Consider the following 7,910-nt stretch of genomic DNA (forward strand, 5'->3'; position numbering starts at 1 on the left):
CTCAGGTGTTGTTTCGTCAACATATAATGTTGCAGAGCATACGCTATACATCATAATAAATGATATTATGACATTTTTATACGGAATCTTTTAATGGGGCTAATGTTTGTAAAATATCAGGACTCATTTTGACAATCCATAAAACTATCTTTTTTTTTGGGGGGGGGGGGGGGAGGGGGGGGGGGAGGGGGATATAGATGGAACTCAAGACCTGTCAATAAAATTTGAATTGAATTGAATTGAATAATGGTCAAGATCTCAACTTAGGCTTCGGAAAGGGGGCGAGGTGCAAAGAGGGTTGATTCGCAGTTCATGCCCCCCCCCCCCTCCTCCATATTTCAAGATATTTTTTTTCAAATCATTATTTTTTTCTTTTTCTTTTCGAGGGTGGGAGACTCGTAAAAAAGTTATATGTTATCATGTTGCATTACTGTATAATGTGGACTAGTTTATATTTTATGTAGATCGATCGCGGACTGGTTCGTTATGCACATTAGTTCATTACACATGATTTCGCGGATGGATAATCGATTGCGTAATACGTTGGGCGGACGGTGGCTTTGCGTTTGCCTTTCGGCTGCTCTTGGGAAAATTGCGGCCCCCGCAGAAATACCATGGGCGCCCTAGGACAGCCTTAAGGAGGCCCTTTCGGGCCAGTACGGTGGCCTTGCGGGCGCCTTGGTTTTTGTCACAAACCTACAGCCGCCGCAGAGACGCCCTGAAGCGGCCGTGCGTTATCACTTCAAAGGTAGTACGGCAGCCGCAGGTTTTCTGTTTCCACAGTATGTGACCGTGGGAATGCTGCGGCGGCCCTATAATTGCTATAGGGCGTAGATGCTTTAGACCCCACGGCCGCCACGGCAAATGTGACTTTAAGCGTAAGAAACACGTGGCTTACCTTTGGTGAAGGTTTTTCTACAACTGTTTGGCAGTCTTAATGAGTAAGTTATGCTTATAGAAATTGATATTGGGCTTTATCATGTATCAAAGTGAGTGAGAATGCATAGGTTGAGGTGGATATAGATGTCTGTTTGAATAAATTATTTTAATAAGAATGCCTGTTAATGATATTGAATAGAAGTTATGGTTAGGGCTTTAATGTGGTCATATTACGCTGTTTATACACAAAATGTTACAGAAATTTGTGATAAAGTTGTTTATGCAACAATTTCTGTCGACATATATTTGGTAAGATGTTTTTGAGAGAATGCAACGATGATTTGAAGATTAATATTCAATTTTTGTATTTCGTGCACATGTGAAGTAAATATGTATGTTGACGTTGGGGGCGCAAGATGTAAACAAACCAAAAAAGTTGCGGCGCCCATATGAATCACAGATGAGAGTTGAAGGTTGTTTTAATGTACACCTTAAATGTACGATATGAAAAATATTGTTGATATTTTCCCGTGATGTTAATATACCTCTTTTCCATTAACTGTAGATGGTATGGGAACTTACATTTGTGTAATTTAGAGAGCAAATACTTGTAACTTTTTTGTTTTGTTACATTAACATTATATTATAGGGCCAGGAGGACTTGCAGTTTGTGAATCAGTTACACAGTTACACAGTGGTGTTGCTGAGTAGATTGATGGCTGCTTGGTGTCTTCCTTCTTCCATTGAGGGTACCGTACTGTACTTGAGGGCTTCAGTTGGTATTATTTGATGTAGACCTTGGGTACGTTTTGGCGACTTTCTGTTAGAAATTTGTAACAGACTTGGTGTAACTTTACTGAATCTAATACTGCAGAGTGTATTATAATCATGCGTTATAGAATTAACAAGGTGTTTAATTGATGTTTTCCACGTTTGTCAGAAACAAGTGTCATGTTCTGACTGCTATATTTATATTACTGTTTAATGAGATTCTGATAGCTGATTTGAGTTAAGATTTAATTACTTTATTCAGTAAATGATTATAACATTGCATTTCAGTGATTAGACCAGAGAATCAAGATGAAACAGATTTCATTTGGAGATCAATTTGTAACTACAATATTTCAGTTTAGTAATTAATTTGTCTTTTTTCATCAAGATAATCATGTTGAGGTGACAATGACATTTATAATTGATTGAAATATTATGACATGTTTTGTTTTATTATTCTGCCAATTGCAGGGTTTGGATTTCTGCGTGAACACCGATATTCAACGGTTTATAAATAAATAGCTAGAATTACGCTAACAAACGTCTACTAGGCCTTATTTATCGACTCACCGTACAACGACATTACAACGATGTACCATAAGGTGTAGTGCTCCTAGATACAAACTTGCATCATTTAAAAATCAAAAACTATCACGCTCGGTCACTACGTTCCATCGATTATCAATAGACGCAGTATGTCTTATTAAACACTGTAAACAACTCTGTCTACAAGTTAGAGAAAAGAAAGATAAATGTTCGCAAACTATAACATACCTGAAGCTATAAAAAGTAAATAGAGATTTTTTTTTTAAGGAAAACAACATTTAGATAATGTTTAAATTCAAATTTGAAGTGTGAAAACGTTTTTCTTTTTGTAATTGAGAGTTTAAAAAAAAAATTGAAGAGAGCTTCAAAATTGTATAACATTTAAATGAATAATTTATCGATTTGCCCCCTTGGGGGGTACATATCCCTTAAATGCCCCCTCTCTCTACGCCAATGTGTATTTCTATTGATATTGGTTGATATGAATTGGTTGATTTACAAATATATATACGAGGTCTAATATAACTGCTTACAGAGTATCATAAATTTGTTTTTTAATATAGTAAAAGCGCGCTACCTTCCCATAATAATAACAATAATAATAATAGTTTTGCTTATATAGCGCTTAATACGTCGGGAATGTCCGAGTCTCTAAGCGCTATACATTATTACCCCGGTCATCGGATTCTGGCTTGCCCGCACACAATGAATGCACTTTCTCCACTCCCTGGGGAGCATTCCAATAAGAGCTAATAGGCTCAAATTGCTAAGCATACCACATTGGCCTTCGCATCCTATAGGGTACCCATTTACCGATCCTTCATATCTCTCTCTCTCTCTTTCTCGCTCGTATTTCAGAGGTCCTGCTTTTGTTACTTTGTAGTGTTATGGAGGGAAGGGGAGACGGGGGAACGGAAACGGAGTATATGTAGACGCTTCAATCGTGCTATATCAAGTTATTTATTTAACCAATTTCAATTCAAATCAATTCAATTTATTTCAACCATAACAATACATAAACAATAATTCATGTAAATATAAAAACATGGGTTAGGAGCCCCTAAAGAAGTTGAAAAGCAAACTTGTGGTTGGGGCACCAACCATGACATATATATCGAGAAATTAGAAAAATCGACAAAAACAGCATTAAAAGCAAAACAAATATATACAAGAAAAAGGATTATAAAGACATATGTATGACCATAAAACATTTACAGCAAAGCACCAGCCACGAGCGCACATGCACACGGCGTCAAGCGACACTGCGTCCCATGCGCCCTAAGTCGGTGCTTTACAGTATTACAAAACATGTGGAGGAAATTATTCATTATTTAATTTGTCGTATTTTTAATACTGCATAAACATTTCATTTTTCAAAAGTGTTTGTAATATATCAACAGCATTTTTATTTAGTATAACATCATTGTCTAAGTCATTCCATAACTTAATTCCATTACAACGTAAGGAATTTTGACTGATTGTAGTTTTGGGAAGAAAATTGATAAAAATCTACGTATTGACGGGTGAAATATGAGTGATAAGAGGCACTTGTATTAAAAAAGATCATTAAAAATATCTGGCAAGGCATTTGTATCATGATAATGACACATAAACATATAAGTATACATAAGTACAAGATCAGAGGTTTTCAATGCTTTACATTCAAGGAATAAATTGCTTGTGTGACTATTAAATGGTGCATTACAAACTGTTCTTATTGTTTTTTCTGAGTAACAAAAAGTCTATTCAGGTATGATTAAATGTATTTCACCAAATCATACTACAGTAAGTGAGATGAGGCAAAATCAAAAGTAATCATAACATGTCTAGGTAAAGTAAAATTAAGTCTGCGGGGGACACCGTTAGGTCTGCATAATAGAGTGCATAATTCATCAATATGTAAGTTTCCAAGATAAAAAAATCATTTATTTTGATACCTAAGAAGTTAATATTTGATACTTGAGTAATAATCTTGCCATCCATAATGACTTGTGGAACATCATTACCAGCCTTTTGTATTCTTTGTTTTAAAGAGAACATACTTGTTTTTTTTCCAAAATTTAAAGCCAGTTTATTGCATTGCAAACAGATAACAACAATATGGAGTTCCTTATTTAACAGTTGAATGAGTGTACTGTTTTGTTGTGGAAAGAGTATTACTGGTGTCATCCGCAAAAAGTATTAAATTAAGAATTGAAGAACAATTTCTAAAATCATTAATATATAACAAAAATAAAAACGGGCCGAGAACAGACCCTTGCGGAATTCCGTATAGTACATGACTTAAACATAAAGTTGAGTTCTGTTCATGCAAGTACATTGTGAAAGAAACAGTGTGGAATCGAACAGAAAAGGTTGATCATCTAGCATATAAGTATTGGTGTGTACTGCAAGGTTCTGGAATCATCGAAATTATAAGAAATTTGACCCAGTCTTGGTAAAATTACAAGCACTGTGCACAGAAAGATGTATATGGGACTACACAAACATGTGGCATACAAATCCGTCCCGATTGTTATGCTGTTACACACCATATTTAGAATATTAAGGCATTTGGAGAGCCATGCTTTTCAGGGAACAATTTTTATCTGATGTTCTTCCACACTTGCATAATTACAATGTTAATGCTCACAAATTATTTTTCACCTCTTCCCAGAACTCAACCTTTTCTTTAAAATCTGATTTGATACCGTTGACCACAATAACTGCATACAATTCGATAAATAATCTTGAAACCAATTAAGAGCATGACCTCTGATTCCATAATGTTCCATTTCTTGGAGAAGTATGTCATGGTCAACGGTGTCAAATGCTTTTGAGAGATCTAAAAATATACCAACAGTTAAATTACCCTTATCTATTTATTGCGTTATACGATCACGCATTAAACGATACGAATTGTTTAAATCTAATGTAGGTTGATTAGTAATTAATTGTAGTTTGTAAATATGATACTTTTGTCTAAGATTGAATGTACTATTGTCTAAGAATCGCCACTTTTTGTAAAGCGCTTAGAAACGTTTTGTGTTAAGCGCTCGAGACTGAAATGCAATGTATTATATATTATTTATTATATACCTCACTTAAGAAATCCAGCCATCTGATTGGTCGAATTGCATTCATAAACTTCAACTGTTCCTGTAAAATTCCCGGTAACCATGCATAAAACATTTCAATATTTTTAATAACCATGGTTATTAAAAAAATAGGTCAGTCTCCATGGTTACCCCATAGGTTTACATGTTAAAAAATGGTTTGAGCGATGGAGGATACCATACGTGTGCGAAAAATTGGTCGGCAATTTCAATACAATTGAATCTCGATCGATCTTACCGACAATTTTATCTTGCATTGTTGACATGAAGACGAAAATTAACTCTCAAAAACAAAAAACAACATCTGCCGATAGATCTTGATCTAAGTTCGTGCCAATATGCATTGCAAAAGTAAAAGAAGGGTCCGTTTCATGGAGCTTTTGCGAAGCATCCCTCACGCGGAGCCGTTTTCAATTCATTTTAATGTATATATTGGAAAAAAACTGCCAAGCATGTTAACGACGCGCGATAGCCGAGTGGTCTAAGCGTTGGTTTTCGATACACCTCTTGTTGTACGCAAGAGTTCGAATCCCGTCTTCGACAAAATTGAAAATTATTTTTTATTTTTTATTTTTTAGTCTATTTTTTTTCGGCATATAAAAGTATTAATGACTGCTTTAATATTCGAGAAATAGTTGTTTTATTACGCTCTCGGGAAGGTTACAATTGGGCTATTCCCCTCGGCAAGCCTCGGGGAATAGCACAATTCTAACCTTCCCTTGAGCGTAATAAAACAACTATTTCTCTCAAAGCAGTCATTAATACTATATTATTATTATTATTATCATTTATCATACATATGAAATATTGGCATGTATGTAGGATATTTTTTACGAAAACCGAATTGTTGCAAGATCAATATATTATTATAGTTCAGAAAATCATATAAACGTTCAAAGACAATTTGTTAAGAATATTTTTGAAAAGAAGGGTAAATAAGAAATTGGTTTATAATTAACAACATCCTTGCGGTCACCCTTTTTAAAAATTTGAACCATTTTTGAAACTTAGAGTGTGTTAGGAACTTCGCCATATTCAATAGACATGTTAAATATATGACAAAGAGGAAAACATATTGATGTATACATGTTTTAACAATAGATGGTTGGCTGTCGGGAAAAGGCTGACTGACTACGGGAATAGACCGTTGGCGATCAGGAAAGACTGGTTTCATCTAACATGGACAGAGCACAATCACAAGATATCATACTGGCTGGGACGTCGCCCAGGATAAAAAGGTCCCAGGATCTAACGGATATTGACCAGGAAGCAAACGACAATGATTTAAGCCTGCTGGTTTTATCGACTGATGCGTGATTTGTGAACGTTAATTCAAGGGCGCTAGAGGCGTGAAGATACATCAAGCAAAGACGAAATATGTTGGGTCTTTGAACCGATGATCAGAAAGAGGGTCTGACAGTTCTTGGCGAACAGCTTCACCAGGAGGTTTTGCTCATAACGAGGAAAGAGAGATCAGCGAAAAAGAGGGAGAGAAAGAGGACAAGGATCAGTTTCATGCAAAACTCTTTCAAAACCGCTAAGAGTCTACTTGAACCAGTCTCGAAGTCAGAGCTAACTTGTTCAAAGGATGAGTTGGATAGACATCTTCAGCAAACATACTCAGCTACTTCAAATGAGGAGTACGAACCTTGGCAGGATAACATCCCCCCAGATCTACCGTCCGAGCCTTTTGATAATGCGTTACCAGCTTTTCAGGAGCTCACGAATGTTCTTCGCAAGACCAGGAACGCTTCTTCTCCCGGGCAAAATGGGCTTCCGTATAAAATGTACACAAAATACCCGCGACTTCTTAAGATTATTTGGAAGCATATGTTGGTTGTATGGAGAACCAAATATACTCCCGTACAGCGGAGAGTTGCCGATGGGGTATATATTCCGAAGTCAGCCACACCAGATGAGAAGACAATTACAGATTTTCGCCATATTGCTTTATTGAATGTTGAGGCAAAGATGTTCTTCGCCATTCCTGCAAAGCGTCTCGAAACCTACATGCGAAAGAACGGTTATCTCGATACTACAGTACAGAAGGGAGGAGTAGGAGGTCATCCTGACGTATGGGAGCATGTTTCTACGCTTTGGGAGGTTATCAAGGTTGCAAAAACTTCTCAAAATAATTTGTTTGAAATATGGCTGGATCTCGCCAATGCTTTTGGATCAGTTCCTCATGCAGCTATTGCTTTCGCGTTGAAATGGTACCATCTGCCGGAGTCCTTAGTTTCACGGATTGACAATTACTATGCTGGGCTTTACGCTAGATCTTCCGTCAAGCCCTGGAACTCAGAATGACAGAAATTTTCAGTAGGAATTTCCATGGGGTGCACCCTTTCACCAATACTTTTAGTCATCATCTTCAATCTCTTGAACGATTTTCTAAAGTCGACGCCTGTAAAGCAATATCATTATGTAGAAAAGAGACTTCAATGTTCCTGTAATGAAGGAGTATATGGATGATATAACTATCGTTACTGCTTCGGTTAAAATGCTGGTTCTATACTTTCAAAAGTGAATGACTTCATGGAATGGAGCAAGATGAGAATTAAGCCAGTGAAGTCACGTTCCTCAGTAGTGCATGGGGGCAAAGTAAAGCATATCGAGCCA

The sequence above is a fragment of the Strongylocentrotus purpuratus genome, unplaced genomic scaffold (assembly GCF_000002235.5).
Source record: "Strongylocentrotus purpuratus isolate Spur 01 unplaced genomic scaffold, Spur_5.0 spur5_scaffold_1, whole genome shotgun sequence".
Lineage (NCBI taxonomy): Eukaryota > Metazoa > Echinodermata > Echinoidea > Camarodonta > Strongylocentrotidae > Strongylocentrotus > Strongylocentrotus purpuratus.